The 12553-nt window shown below is 41.5% G+C and overlaps 1 pseudogene; it reads left to right on the forward strand.

Moving 5' to 3' along the window:
* The first annotated feature begins 864 nt into the window (after positions 1-864).
* LOC110583285 lies at positions 865-10933 on the forward strand (annotated as a pseudogene).
* Positions 10934-12553: the final 1620 nt, after the last annotated feature.

The raw sequence follows: 12553 nt of genomic DNA on the forward strand, positions 1-12553 counted from the left end.
TGCTTGGAATATGACTTCTAGACTCTAGCAAGGTATCGATCCTGGTCCAAGATCCACCCGTAAGAATAAAATCAAATCAAAATTCATCTGTATTTTAAGTATCCACCATGTGCAAGACACAACTTTAGATGCCAAAAATAACAAGTAAATTTAGATCTAACACTCTTAATCTTAGAGAATACCTTTCTGTGCATTATTATGTATGGATATATTGTTTATGTATGTATTTGAAAATCTGAACCCATTATTATCTTAAGATTTTTGAATGCTTATAAAAATTCTTCCAGTGGAAGTATAAAGCAGAAGGAGGGAAAGATCAGACCCTTTCCCTGACACAGGAATGTCATTTGTTAAATGGCAATCCCGTGACATTTCAAGTAATCTTTTTACAGATTATTTTCCCCTTTTCTTAGCATGATTTTCTAAACCTATCATAAAATTTTAAATATTCACTGATTCACACACTAAAAAAAAATTTTTTTTACAAAAGATGATTATTTTACCCCTAAGAACCTAGATGTGGCCAGTCTTTGCGGTCATCACTGTTGTCATCATCATTGTCATCATCGTCTGACACAATAAGTCTATAAAGGTTCTAGTGTTCCTTCCATGGTTCTTTTTTTTTCTTTTCTTTCGAGAGAGAGAGTGCAAGCAAGGGGTGTGGGGGGCAGAGGGAGAGAGAATCTTAAGCAGACTCCGTGCTGAGCATGGAGCCCAACATGGGGCTCAGTCCCACAACCCTGAGATCATGACCCAAGACAAAATCAAGAGTTGATGCTCAACCGACTGAGCCACCCAGGTGCCCATCCTTCCATGGCTCTTAAAACCCATGTCTATCTTCCTTTCCAACCAGGACCCAGCAGAATGGCTCCCACAAAGACGGGTGGCAAGAAGAAGAAGGGTCATTCTGCCATCAACGAGGTAGTGACCAGAGAATACATTCACATCAACATTCACAAGTGCATCTATGAGTGGGTTTCAAGAAGTGTGCCCTCGGGCACTCAGAGAGATCCGGAAATTTGCCATGAAGGAGGTGGGAACTCCAGATGTACACATCGACACCAGGCTCAACAAAGCTGTCTGGGTCAAAGGAATAAGGAATGTTTATCCATGTGTGGTTGTCCAGAAAACAATATGAGGATGAAGATTCACCAAACAAGCTCTATCCATTGGTTACCTGTGTACCTATCACCACTTTCAAAAATCTACAGTTAATGTGGATGAGAACTAATCGCTGATTGTCAAATAAAGGTATAAAACCACACACAAAAAAAGCAAACAAAAAAATGTCTATTAGGAATTTTGGTAAATTACATTATGTTTTTCCATTAACTCAAATTATTTCACAGGTGGTTTTAATATATGCTAGAGCTTCATTGTCAATGGCCACTTACTTATACTTTTCTTCATCACAAGTCCGGTCCCCCTGCTGTCAGATTTGGTTTACTAGTTTGTGAACTATGATCAAAGATTTGGATTTCCAAAGATAATAATAAATAACAAGATTAAAGGACAAGAATAAAGAAAAAAGTAATTTAATAGGAGGAAATTTGGATTTCTTCAAATTATAAATGACATTATTGCCAAATCTCAAAAATTCACGTTAACTCAATGGAGAACTTAAAATGTTGTGGAAGATCTTCCCTAAAAGAATATGTCACATGAGGGGCGCCTGGGTGGCTCAGTCGTTAAGCATCTGCCTTCGGCTCAGGTCAGGATCCCAGGGTCCTGGGATCGAGCCCCACATCGGGCTTCCTGCTCAGCCAGAGGCCTGCTTCTCCCTCTCCCACTCCTCCTGCTTGTGTTCCCTCTCTCACTGTATCTCTGTCAAATAAAAAAATAAAATATTAAAAAAAAAAGAATATGTCACATGAGGGGTGCCTGGCTGGCTCAGTTGGTAGAGCATGCAACTCTTCATCTCAGGGATATGAGTTCGAGCCCCACAGTGGGTGTAGAGATTACTTAAAAATAAATAAATGAAATAAAAAAGAATGTATCACATGAGATATGCTGCATATTTAAAACATTCACATCTATGCAATGGAATACAAAATAGGTGCATATGATTGAGGTAGATCTGTATGTGCTGGTGTGGGTGAAAAGACAAAGTTGACATGTTAATTGGAAAAGGTAAACAAAAACACTGCATGCCATACATTCATGTAAGAAAAGAAAAGAAAAAGAAAATGTATGTACGTCTCTTGCTGATGTGTATGATACTCTACAAGATTAAAAAATATGTCAAATGCTTACCTCTGAGAAGTAAGGAGAGGGTTGTGAATGAATACAGGGAGAGACTTGTTGCACACCTTTCTTTAGTGTTTGTCTTTTTTTTAAACATGCTTATGTTCCTTCTCCAATTAAAAAATACATGAAATGTTTTGATCTAATGAAGAATCTCTGAAGAAGAAATCTGGGAAGAGGCGATTTCCCAGGCTCTTCTTTGTCCTTCCTTCTCTGCACACAGAGCTTATATGAAGGGTTGCTCCCTGAACCTGAAATGCCAACAATTCACCTCTTCTTGCCAAAAGTAATAAATCCTAGTGAGAGACTGACTGTGTTTGAAGAATATAGAAGATAAAGAAACTGAGTGTTTGAGAACTGGAAGATGGCAAAAAGCAGTAGGAGGAGAAGAGGAAAAGATCAAATGGAAAGGTGGGGTTGGGTGGCATTTATCCAAGTCCTGCATGAAACAAGATGGAAGGACCCTCTGCCTCCTTCAGAGAAGGCTTCAACTGTGCTCTGTAGGGTCTTCTGTGTACCCATTATTGGCATAGAAACAAGGCAGAGAGGAAAGGCAGGTGGAGAAGAATGGAGGTGGGTGGGTGAGTGGTTAGATTGTGGAGCTTTTGAAGGACAGCAGGAAGTTCAGTTCCCAGCAGTTTAGAAACCACCATCACTTCTTTTAAATGTTGATCCAGACAAGTTTTTCCTGAGTTTCTAGGAGTTACCTCTTTTGGTCTAGCTTCATTAAAAACTATCAATGTATGGGGGAAATCCAAAAAACCAATGTATTTGATGAGTTTAGATATTGTTTAATTGTATCACGGGATGCCTGGGTGGCTCAGTCGGTTAAGCAGCTTCCTTTGGCTCAGGGTTCTGAGATCGAGTCCCAGATCGGGCTCCTTGTTCAGCGGGGATCCTGCTTCTCCCTCTGCCTGCCACTCCCCCTGCTTGTGCTCTCTCTGTCTCTTTGACAAATAAATAAAATATTTTTTAAAAAACAAAAGAAAAATAAAAATGTTTAGATATTGTTTAATGTAGGCTGGGAACTGCTCCTGACTGAGCAACAGAGTGTTGGGGGGGGGGGGGGAGAAGTGACTCCTAGTAGAAAGAATTCCAATTTATCCCAGGATCCCTTTCCTGACTATTATCAAGTTGCAAGACCAATAAGAAAAGAAAGGAAATGCCTTTAAAGTGTTATTATTTTCTTCTCATAAGAGGAGGGAGTTGGGGCAGATATTAGAAAGTGCTTTGGGAGTTCATTACTGAATTGAAATGGTTTCTCATCTATACACACTGACACATAATCTTCAGGGCAACCAGAAAACCAGGCCGGAGGGACACCACTGTCTTCCAGTTGGAAGTCTTGGCCTTCTTAGGAACCCCGTACTCTCCTTGCTCCAGCTCTGGGGGCTCAATACTCTGCTCCTTTAGGGAGTAACTCTCCCCTCTTTAGAGATTGCTTTTCAAAGATGAACATATAGATCATCATCTCTGTGTCTACATTCTTCTCCTAGGCAACATTTGCATCTTGGCAAGGTTTGGATAATTCCATAACACCCTGTCTCCAGGGCATTTTCTGTTCCTTCTTCCTGTTCATTTCAGACAGTGCTATGGTCAGAATATGTCCCCCCAAAATTCATATGTTGAAAATCTAACCCCCCAAAATGATGGTATTAGTAAGTGGGGCCATTCTGAGGTGCTTATGTCTTGAGGGTGGAGTCCTCATAAGTGGGATTAGTGCTCTTATAAAAGAGGCTCCATCGAGATCCCTAGCTCCAGGGGCAGTGGGGGGTGGTCTCACAGTAGCCATTAAATACTTCAGCACAGTCTCGTGGTCCACCTTACTGCAAGGGGACAAGGACATGTAACCTTACCATTTGCCAGAAGGAAAGGAATGATCATTAGTTCTACTACAGACCACTCTTTTTTTCACTCTTCTTCCCACTCCAGAAGTCACTAACCTTCTTCCCAAAAGAAACAAACCAGAAGTCCAAACATGGAACTCACAGTCCAGAGTCTGGGTAGTGTGTGGCACTCTCTACATCAGGTCTTCATGTGGCCCATCTTGAGCTACAGAACCATGAACTAACAATAATAGATTAATCTGTCCCCCCAGGCAATGTACAGTGGAGGAACAGCGCCAGGACACCACAGGAAACATTTTCTTTAGCTATATAATCTTTCCAAATTAATGCAGGAGTTAGTTTTATTAGCAGCCAAATAAGAATTGGGTCTCTCTATCCTCCATTATCAGTTTCCAGGCTGCTCACCATGAGACTGCTAAACTAATGCCACATACTTTCGGAAAGGAAGTGAAACTTCCTTAAGAAACCTAATAATAAAATATAGAAAAAGTTATTTCCTCTTTGTTGTTTTCTATAACTAAAGTAAAAAGAAAAACCCCTCCCTTAATTCATTCCCTTATGTGTGGGTATGGGAGATAGTGGAGAAATGGGGCAGACAGTGGGGAAGATGAGAAATTATTTTTATCATGGAAGTGTCCTGCATTAAATACCAGTATTTGGTCCGAACTAGTCAAAAGCCTCCACCAAACTATAAGGGAAAGGGGCAGTATGGTCCTCTCCTATGCATTAAAGGCAAAGAGAACTGGACAAGCATGAGCATGTGAAGTCTACCATGTGCTGTATGATCAATTTTTCTAAATTCACCCATCACCCCTCAATCTTTTGCAGCCTCCTATTTGTCTTCTTATTACATATGACAGTTTTATAATCTTTTATTTGTTACTTACTATTTTTTCATCTCCCCAACTAGATTATATGTTTCATGAAGGCAAGATTCATGCTTGATTTAATCCCTTTTTGGTTACACAGGTCTTAGTCTAGTGCCCAGGACATTATAGGTGTTCAGTAAATATCTGTGGGTGTAACGAGTGAATCCATCAACGAATGGATGAATGAATGAATGAATAAATGAACTACTGCAGAGTCAGCATCATGTCTACTTTGTTCAGCTAAGAACTTGAACCCTTCTACAGAGATCCTGCCTACCTGAGCATCTTGAATTGCCAACCTTGTGACAAACAGAAGGTAAATCTTTCCAGGGAGGATGAGGACAAGACCATGGAGAAGATAAGGCCATGGGACAGGTTCCAGGTACAGCTGAAGGGCCATCTGGACACCCACCCCCACTCACTTGCATCAGAGTGACCAAGCCACAGTGAGGGGTGGTAGAGAGGCAGGTGCCGGCAGAGTAGGGACTCTCCCACAACTTCCTCCTTCCTGCCCAGCTCAGCTTGTTTACTCAGCAGAGCTGTCTGGTATCTAGCACTCACCTTCCCCACTACCAGCCGCATTTCTCTACCATCTTCTCCTACCATACTTAGCTGATTTCTCAAGGGAGGGACTTTTCTTTTTACTTTAGCTGTAGACTGCAACCAAAGGTAAATAACTATTTTTCTATATTTTATTATTAACTTCCTTAAAAAGAGTTCATCTCCTTTCTTGGAAGCAATGAGCCAAGCAGGAATAGGTTTTGTTGACACGTAGTCTCCAGCTTGGCTATGACTCCTCTTTGGCACTCCACCTGACCTCCCCCCAGCCAGGCACCTGACGTAACTTATCCAGTTAACTTCAGTTTGGCTATTAATGACACTCTCCTAGCTCTCCTCCTAACTTGGGGACTGTTTAGCTAAGTATCCTTGCCAGGATCCTCCTCACAACCATTGATTTTGGTACTCACCAAAATTCAATCCTTTCCACCTACACTACCTGAATAATCTCCTCTTGGAGCCACCACTAGCTAGATGTGTGACCTTGGGCAAGCTTTTGACCTCTCTGTGCCTCGGTTCTTTCATCTGTAAAATGAAAATAATAGTATTCTATGACTCCTTGGGTTGTTGTGAAGATTAGATGAGTTGATAGATGTAACATTTTTTTTTTAATTTTATTAAGTTTTTTTTTTTAAATTCCAGTGGAGTTAACAAACAGTGTTCTATTAGTTTCAGGCATACAATATAGTGATTCAATAATTCTATACATTGCTCGGTGCTCATCAGTGCACTCTTAATCCCCATCAGCTATTTCCTCCATCCCACCACCCACCTCCCCTCTGCTAAGCCTCAGTTTGTTCTCTATAGTTAAGAGTTTGTTTCTTGGTTTGTCTCTCTCTCTTTCCTTTGTTCATTTGTTTTGTTTCTTAAATTTCACGTATGAGTGAGCTCATATGGTATTTGTCTTTCTCTGACTGATTTTCCTTAGCATTATACTGTCTAACTCCATCCATGTCGTTGCAAATGACATGATTTCATTCTTTTTTATGGCTGAATCATATTCCATCGTGTATATATACCACCTCTTCTTCATCCACTCATCCATCAGTGGACACTTGGGCTGCTTCCATAGTTTGGCTATTGTAAATAATGCTTCAATAAACATAGGGGCGCATGTATCCTTTCAAATTAGTGTTTGTATATTCTTCGGGTAAATACTTAGTAGTGTGGTTCCTGGGTCATAGGGTAGCTCTATTTTCAACTTTTTGAGGAACCTCCGTACTGTTTTCCAGAGTGGCTGCACAGTTTGCATTCCCACCAGCAGTGCAAGAGGGTTCCTTTTTCTCCACATCTGCCCCAACGCTTGTGTTTCTTGAGATACATGTAACATTCTTAGAATAGTGCCTGTCAGAAAGTGCGGTCAATGACTGTTATTCTCTTTTTGCGTGTCTTTGACAACCAACTGTATGTTACCATTTCCACGTCTTCACCTCCAGCCCCTCCCCTCCTAAGTTCTCAATAGGACTTTCTGATTGCCTAGCAGACATTTCTGCTTATATGTCCAGCAGTCACCTCAAACCCACAATAGAACTCATTTTCCCCCTAAAACTTACTTCTCCTCCAGAATTTTTCTGTCATGTAAGGATATCAGTCTTTTAAGCTAGAAAACTCAGGGTCACCTGTGGGTGCCACTCCATGTCCTGCGCAGCTCCATGCTGCCTCGGGGACAGCCCTCCAATCGGAACTCTTCTCCACCCTCACTGAAAGTGGACCAGCCCATTATCACCTCACTCCCCTCTGGTGGATGCCACACAGTCCTATCAGAGTTAACTTCCTGGAAGAAATCGAAGTAGGCTGGAGAAACTGTTCTGCCCATGTGAGTAGGATACAAAGTACAAAAGCTCATAGCAATAGTATGTGTGTCGGGCAAGAACTGGTTTAAAAAAGTCAAAGAACAAATATCCGACAGCATCATACAAGAGAAATTGCAAAATATTCAGACTGGAGAATGCTGTTCAGCAAGTTTAAGTAAATAAATGGCAGCGACGGCAACAACCAACAAGGACGAATGTTACAAACATTATGTGGAGCAGTAAAAATCAAACACAAAGAAAATTTTAAGTGTGATTCCATTTATAAAAACTTCACAAGCAGTTAAAACAAAATGTTATTTTCTGAGGAAGTATATACAAGTAATGAAACAGTAAAGAAAAGCAAAGTAGTGATGAAGAGTCACAAAGACAGTGGCTATTGTCTTTGGGGCTTGGATGGGATTACAATTGGGGTAAAAAGAAGGGGCAGGTGTTCACAATGTTATATTTCTATACCAGGGTGCAGGGTATAGAAGTGTTTGCCTTATAACTATGCTTTACACAGCATGTTTGTTTTAGTAGTTTTTAGTTTAGTTTTAGTAGTTTAGTAGTTTTCTGACTGTGGGTTATATTTCTTAACTTATAAGGCAGAAAAAGAAAGAAATCTAATTACACTATTTTCCAGTTGAAAACCCCCCACTACTCCCATTGTCAAGAGGCCAAGTTCCATATTCCCTTTGTTGACATAGAAGCTTTTCCCAGTCCTGCTCCAGCCACCTCTGTCCACTCCATCCCATGCACCCCGGTTTCCAACAGCACTGACCTCCTACATTACCCATACTTATGTATCAGAGTGTTCTTCAATGATGAGCCTTTTCACTTGCTTCTACTGCTGCTTTGAATGACGTTTCTCTGTTCTTCACCCGGCAAACTACTCTCCTTTAATTCTTCATCCAATGTCATCTCTTCATTGAAGTTATCCTCACAACCCCCAAGCAGAGTTAGTGGTTCTGTTTCCTTGTTCCCACACTATTAAAAAAGATAATAACTCTGCAGTAGTTCTTAAGTTGCCTATTGCAACATTCCTTTCAGGAATTGTGTCTCTCCTAATCGGGGAGCTTCCAGAGGGCCAGGCCTCTTCCTATTCATCAGTGTCACTCAATAAAGTCAGTCATTCCCCGTCCACAGCTCTTCTCACTCCCGAAGTAGCCCTCACCATATTGCATATTATCTTTCTCTCCTTACACAGCTGTCTCAATGGATGTTATTCAATTTTTGTGAGAATTAAAGTAAGATTGTGTAAAGAACCCAGCGTGGTTTCAGTTATATTTTATAAATTTTTTTTAGCAGTAGTGACTCAAAAATGTGCTAGAGGGCGCTAATTCACTGCTGTAATAGGCTATTGTGCTCTATGGGGTGTTAACCCTTGGCTTGATCATCTAACAGAGAACCAAAGAAAGTTTAGTAAACAAATTATCAGCCATCTTTATTCAGTGAAATAAACGAATATAGTTCAAGAATTTCAGTCTGCAACTTACTTGAAATTATTTGGAGGAAGAACAATCCAACAGCTGGATTGATGGCATCATAGACTTGTTTCCGTCCCTGTTTGTTTATTTCCCCAACCCAGGGTAGGTCCAGCTTGCAATGGAAATGTCAAAGCAGGCAACGTTGATTTTGGTGATGCCTTCATATGCACAAAAGTGAAGAAATGAGGTGTTTCCTCAACTGGGAAACAAGAGAATTGGGCTAGATCAACTTCAGGGTACCTTTCAACTCTATCATTCTGTAATACACAATTCTAGTTCTAGAAGGAAACAGGCGTGATCTCCAAAAATATAAACATTCAACCAAAAAGTGACAAAATTTAATCAAAAGTGAAAAACAAATCATTGTTTAAATCCTCCAAGCTGGAAGACAAAACAAAACAAAACAACAGTTCCAATGTTCCTTCCATAGAATGCTGGGGTTTAAAAAGCAATGTGAGTGACAAGTGATTGGCTGTCTGAAAGATGCATTGATCGTGAAATATTTTCTAGACTCTTTTATATCTCCACACCCAGGAATAATTATTTCAGACGAACCTTTGTCTTCTTTAGGAGAGGGTGATAAAGTAGGCTTATTTTATATAAAGTAATAGCCAGCCAATTGAAAGCATTATAGGTTTACAATGACTTCGTTCATGTCAACCACCTGAAAAACCACAAACATTTATGAATAAGAGCAAATTCCAGATAATAACACTAAGTTAAGAGATGAATATTAAGAAATTAGTAAATAATTTGCTTTTATGTTTATGAAGCATTTCTACTTCATAAAAATCAAAGTGACTCACAGTTTGGGTATAAGATGAGACCAGAAACAAAACGCAAAAGTCTGATTTTGCACTGATGGTTATTTCTTATGCTCTCTGTAAGCCATGCTGTGGGATCTTAACTATGACAAGTAGTCGTAATTTCTAATATTTGGGGATGTCTTTTAGAGGAGGAGGCAGGCTGGGACCCAAGCAGGTAACATAGTAAAAATATGGCTTCAGTGGGTGACATGATACACGTTCAGAAGGGCATTCGTTACAGTGGGAAAAGCGTGGGGAAAAGGGAGCTGTGGCAGAAGACAGGGAAGAGCCCAACACTGAGCTGGACGCCAAGAAGAGTAAGGCAGGAGCAAAGAAAAATGAAAAAGAGGCAGCAGGAGAGGCACCAGTTCTGTCTGAGGACCCCCACCCCCAGATCAGAAAACCTCACCCAGTGGTAAATCGGCCACACTCCAGAGCTGCTCCTGGAATGTGGATAAGCTTCAAGCCTGTATTAAGAAGAAAAGTTTAGATTGGGTATAGGAAGAAGCCCCCCAGATATCCTGTGCCTCAGAGAGACCAACTGTTCAGAGAACAAACTATCAGCTGAACTTCAAGAGCTGCCTGGTCCCACATCGGGCTCCCTGCTCAGCGAGGAGCCTGCTTCTCCCTCTGACCCTCCCCCCTCTCATGTACTCTCTCTCATTCTCACTCTCTCAAATAAATAAATAAATCTTAAAAAAAAAAAAAAAAAAAGAGCTGCCTGAACTATCCCATCAGTACTGGTGAGCACCTTCAGCCAAGGAAGAGTACAAGGGTGTGGGCCTGCTCCCCCACCAGTACCCACTCAAAGCCTCCTATGGCACTGGTGAAGAGGAACATGATCAGGAAGGCCGAGTGACTGTGGCTGAATTTGACACATTTGTTCTGGGAACAGCCTCTGTACCCAAAGCAGGTGGAGGTCTGACGCGCCTGGAGTCCTGGCGGCGCTGGGATGAAGCCTTTTGCGAGTTCCTGAAGGGCTTGGCTTCCCGCAAGCCGCTTGCGCTACGTGGGGGCCTCAGTGTGGCTCATGAAGAAATCCACCTTCTCTACCCCAAGGGAAACGAAAAGAATGCTGGCTTCACTCCACAAAAGCGTCAAGGCTTTGGGGAATTGCTAAGGCCGTGCCACCGGCTGACAGTTTTGGGGTCCTCCACCCCAAAGTGGCCTATGCATATACCCTTTGGGCCTCTGTGATGAATGCTCAATCCAAAAATGTTGGTTGGCGCCGTGATTACTCTCTCTTACCTTGCACTGTGTGATAGCAAGATCCATTCCAAGGCCCTGGGCAGTGACTACTGTCCCGTCACCCTAAACTTAGCACTGTGACTGACACCTCCCCTAAATTATTTTAAGCCTAGGAAATAAGCCCCACAAGCTACCTTTAAAACGTAACCCCCCCCCACCACCACCACCCCGGCAACTTCTTTAAAAACTGCTCTCTGGAGAAATCTGTACTGTATTTCCCTTCTAAAAGTGTGAATCCTTCAATCAGGTTTCTAGTGACACTTAGGTTTCCTTTAAACCCAAGATTTTCTCTTTTTCTGTGTGTGTGCATCTCTTTATCTATCTATCTATCTATATATACACACACACACATATATATATACATATATATATTAAACCTCCTTTGAACTGTCCACAGGAAAATAAAGAGCCATTGTTTCAAAAAAATAAATAAAATAAAATATGAGGATGTCTTTTAGCCTATCTTATTTTTTAAAGTCTACTTTGACAAAAAAAATTTTTGCTTGCTCTTTTCAGTGTCACAAGATTAAAGGAAAAATTGCTGCGAGACTTTAATAGTTTCGACGTGATTATGTTCATCACTCAATAGTTTAAATTATTATGTGGCATTTTGAACATTTCAAATAATCAAAAGCAAATATTAAAACGTTGTTGTATTTTGAGCTTCATGAAGTAGCCCATAATAATTGCTGGGCATCTCTAGTCCCATTTCTTAACCTCTCTGAGCCTAGCTTCCTAATTTATAAGATGGGGCTGTAGCTTTTATCTTCCTTACATCCTTACTGAATCGGTGTGCAGATGTGTGCAAAATTCTTGCTCTCCGGGCCTCAGTAAGAGGGCTGTTATTATCACTGCTAGGCAGTATGCTTTAACATCATCACGGGGTAAACATGGACAGGGCAGTGTTTTCATGAATTATTGGACATTTTATAAAATAAGCCTCGGATGTGGGCTCTTTATATCCTATTCTAAAAACACAACTCCGTTTGCAGAATTATTAAATACTCTTTCATTCCTTATTTCTTCCCCTGGCATCCAAATTATTATTTTTTTTTAAATCAAAAATGACCTCGCCTAAGCAGTGAATTCACAAAGGTCCTCTCATCATCTATGAAACTTTTTTTTTATTAAAGATTGTATTTATTTATTTATTTGACAGAGAGAGAGACAGGAGAGAAGGAACACAGGTAGGGGGAGTGGGAGAGGGAGAAGCAGGCTTCCGGCTGAGCAGGGAGCCCGATGAGGGGATGCGTGACTCGATTCCAGGAACCCCGGGACCATGACCTGAGCCGAAGGCAGCCGCTTAACCGACTGAGCCACCCAGGCGCCCCCATCTATAAGACTTTTAAAATATCCACGGAGCAACACAGAAACGCTATTTAGAAGTAGAGAAAACATGTAGTAACTTATCCGGAAGGCGGATGCACTCCTCGGTGTCCGGCGACACTCAGCGCGTGGGGAGCTGGGGCTGCAAAGGCAGCGACTGACCCGCCTCCCCCGCCACGCTGCCTGCTCCCCTCCCCTGCACCCGCACCGCCTTGTCCCCTGCTCGCCTCGCTTGCTGGAATTGCACAATGTCGTGAACTCCGAAGGCATTCTCACAGCCAATTACCGGAGCTTAGCAACAGTCTGTTGATGCCTGGTGGTTTACAACATCCCACACAAATGGTGTGTTATTTTAAGTTGTGCTGTGGCATCTGG

Source organism: Neomonachus schauinslandi, chromosome 8 (genome assembly GCF_002201575.2).
Source record: "Neomonachus schauinslandi chromosome 8, ASM220157v2, whole genome shotgun sequence".
Classification (NCBI taxonomy): Eukaryota; Metazoa; Chordata; class Mammalia; order Carnivora; family Phocidae; genus Neomonachus; species Neomonachus schauinslandi.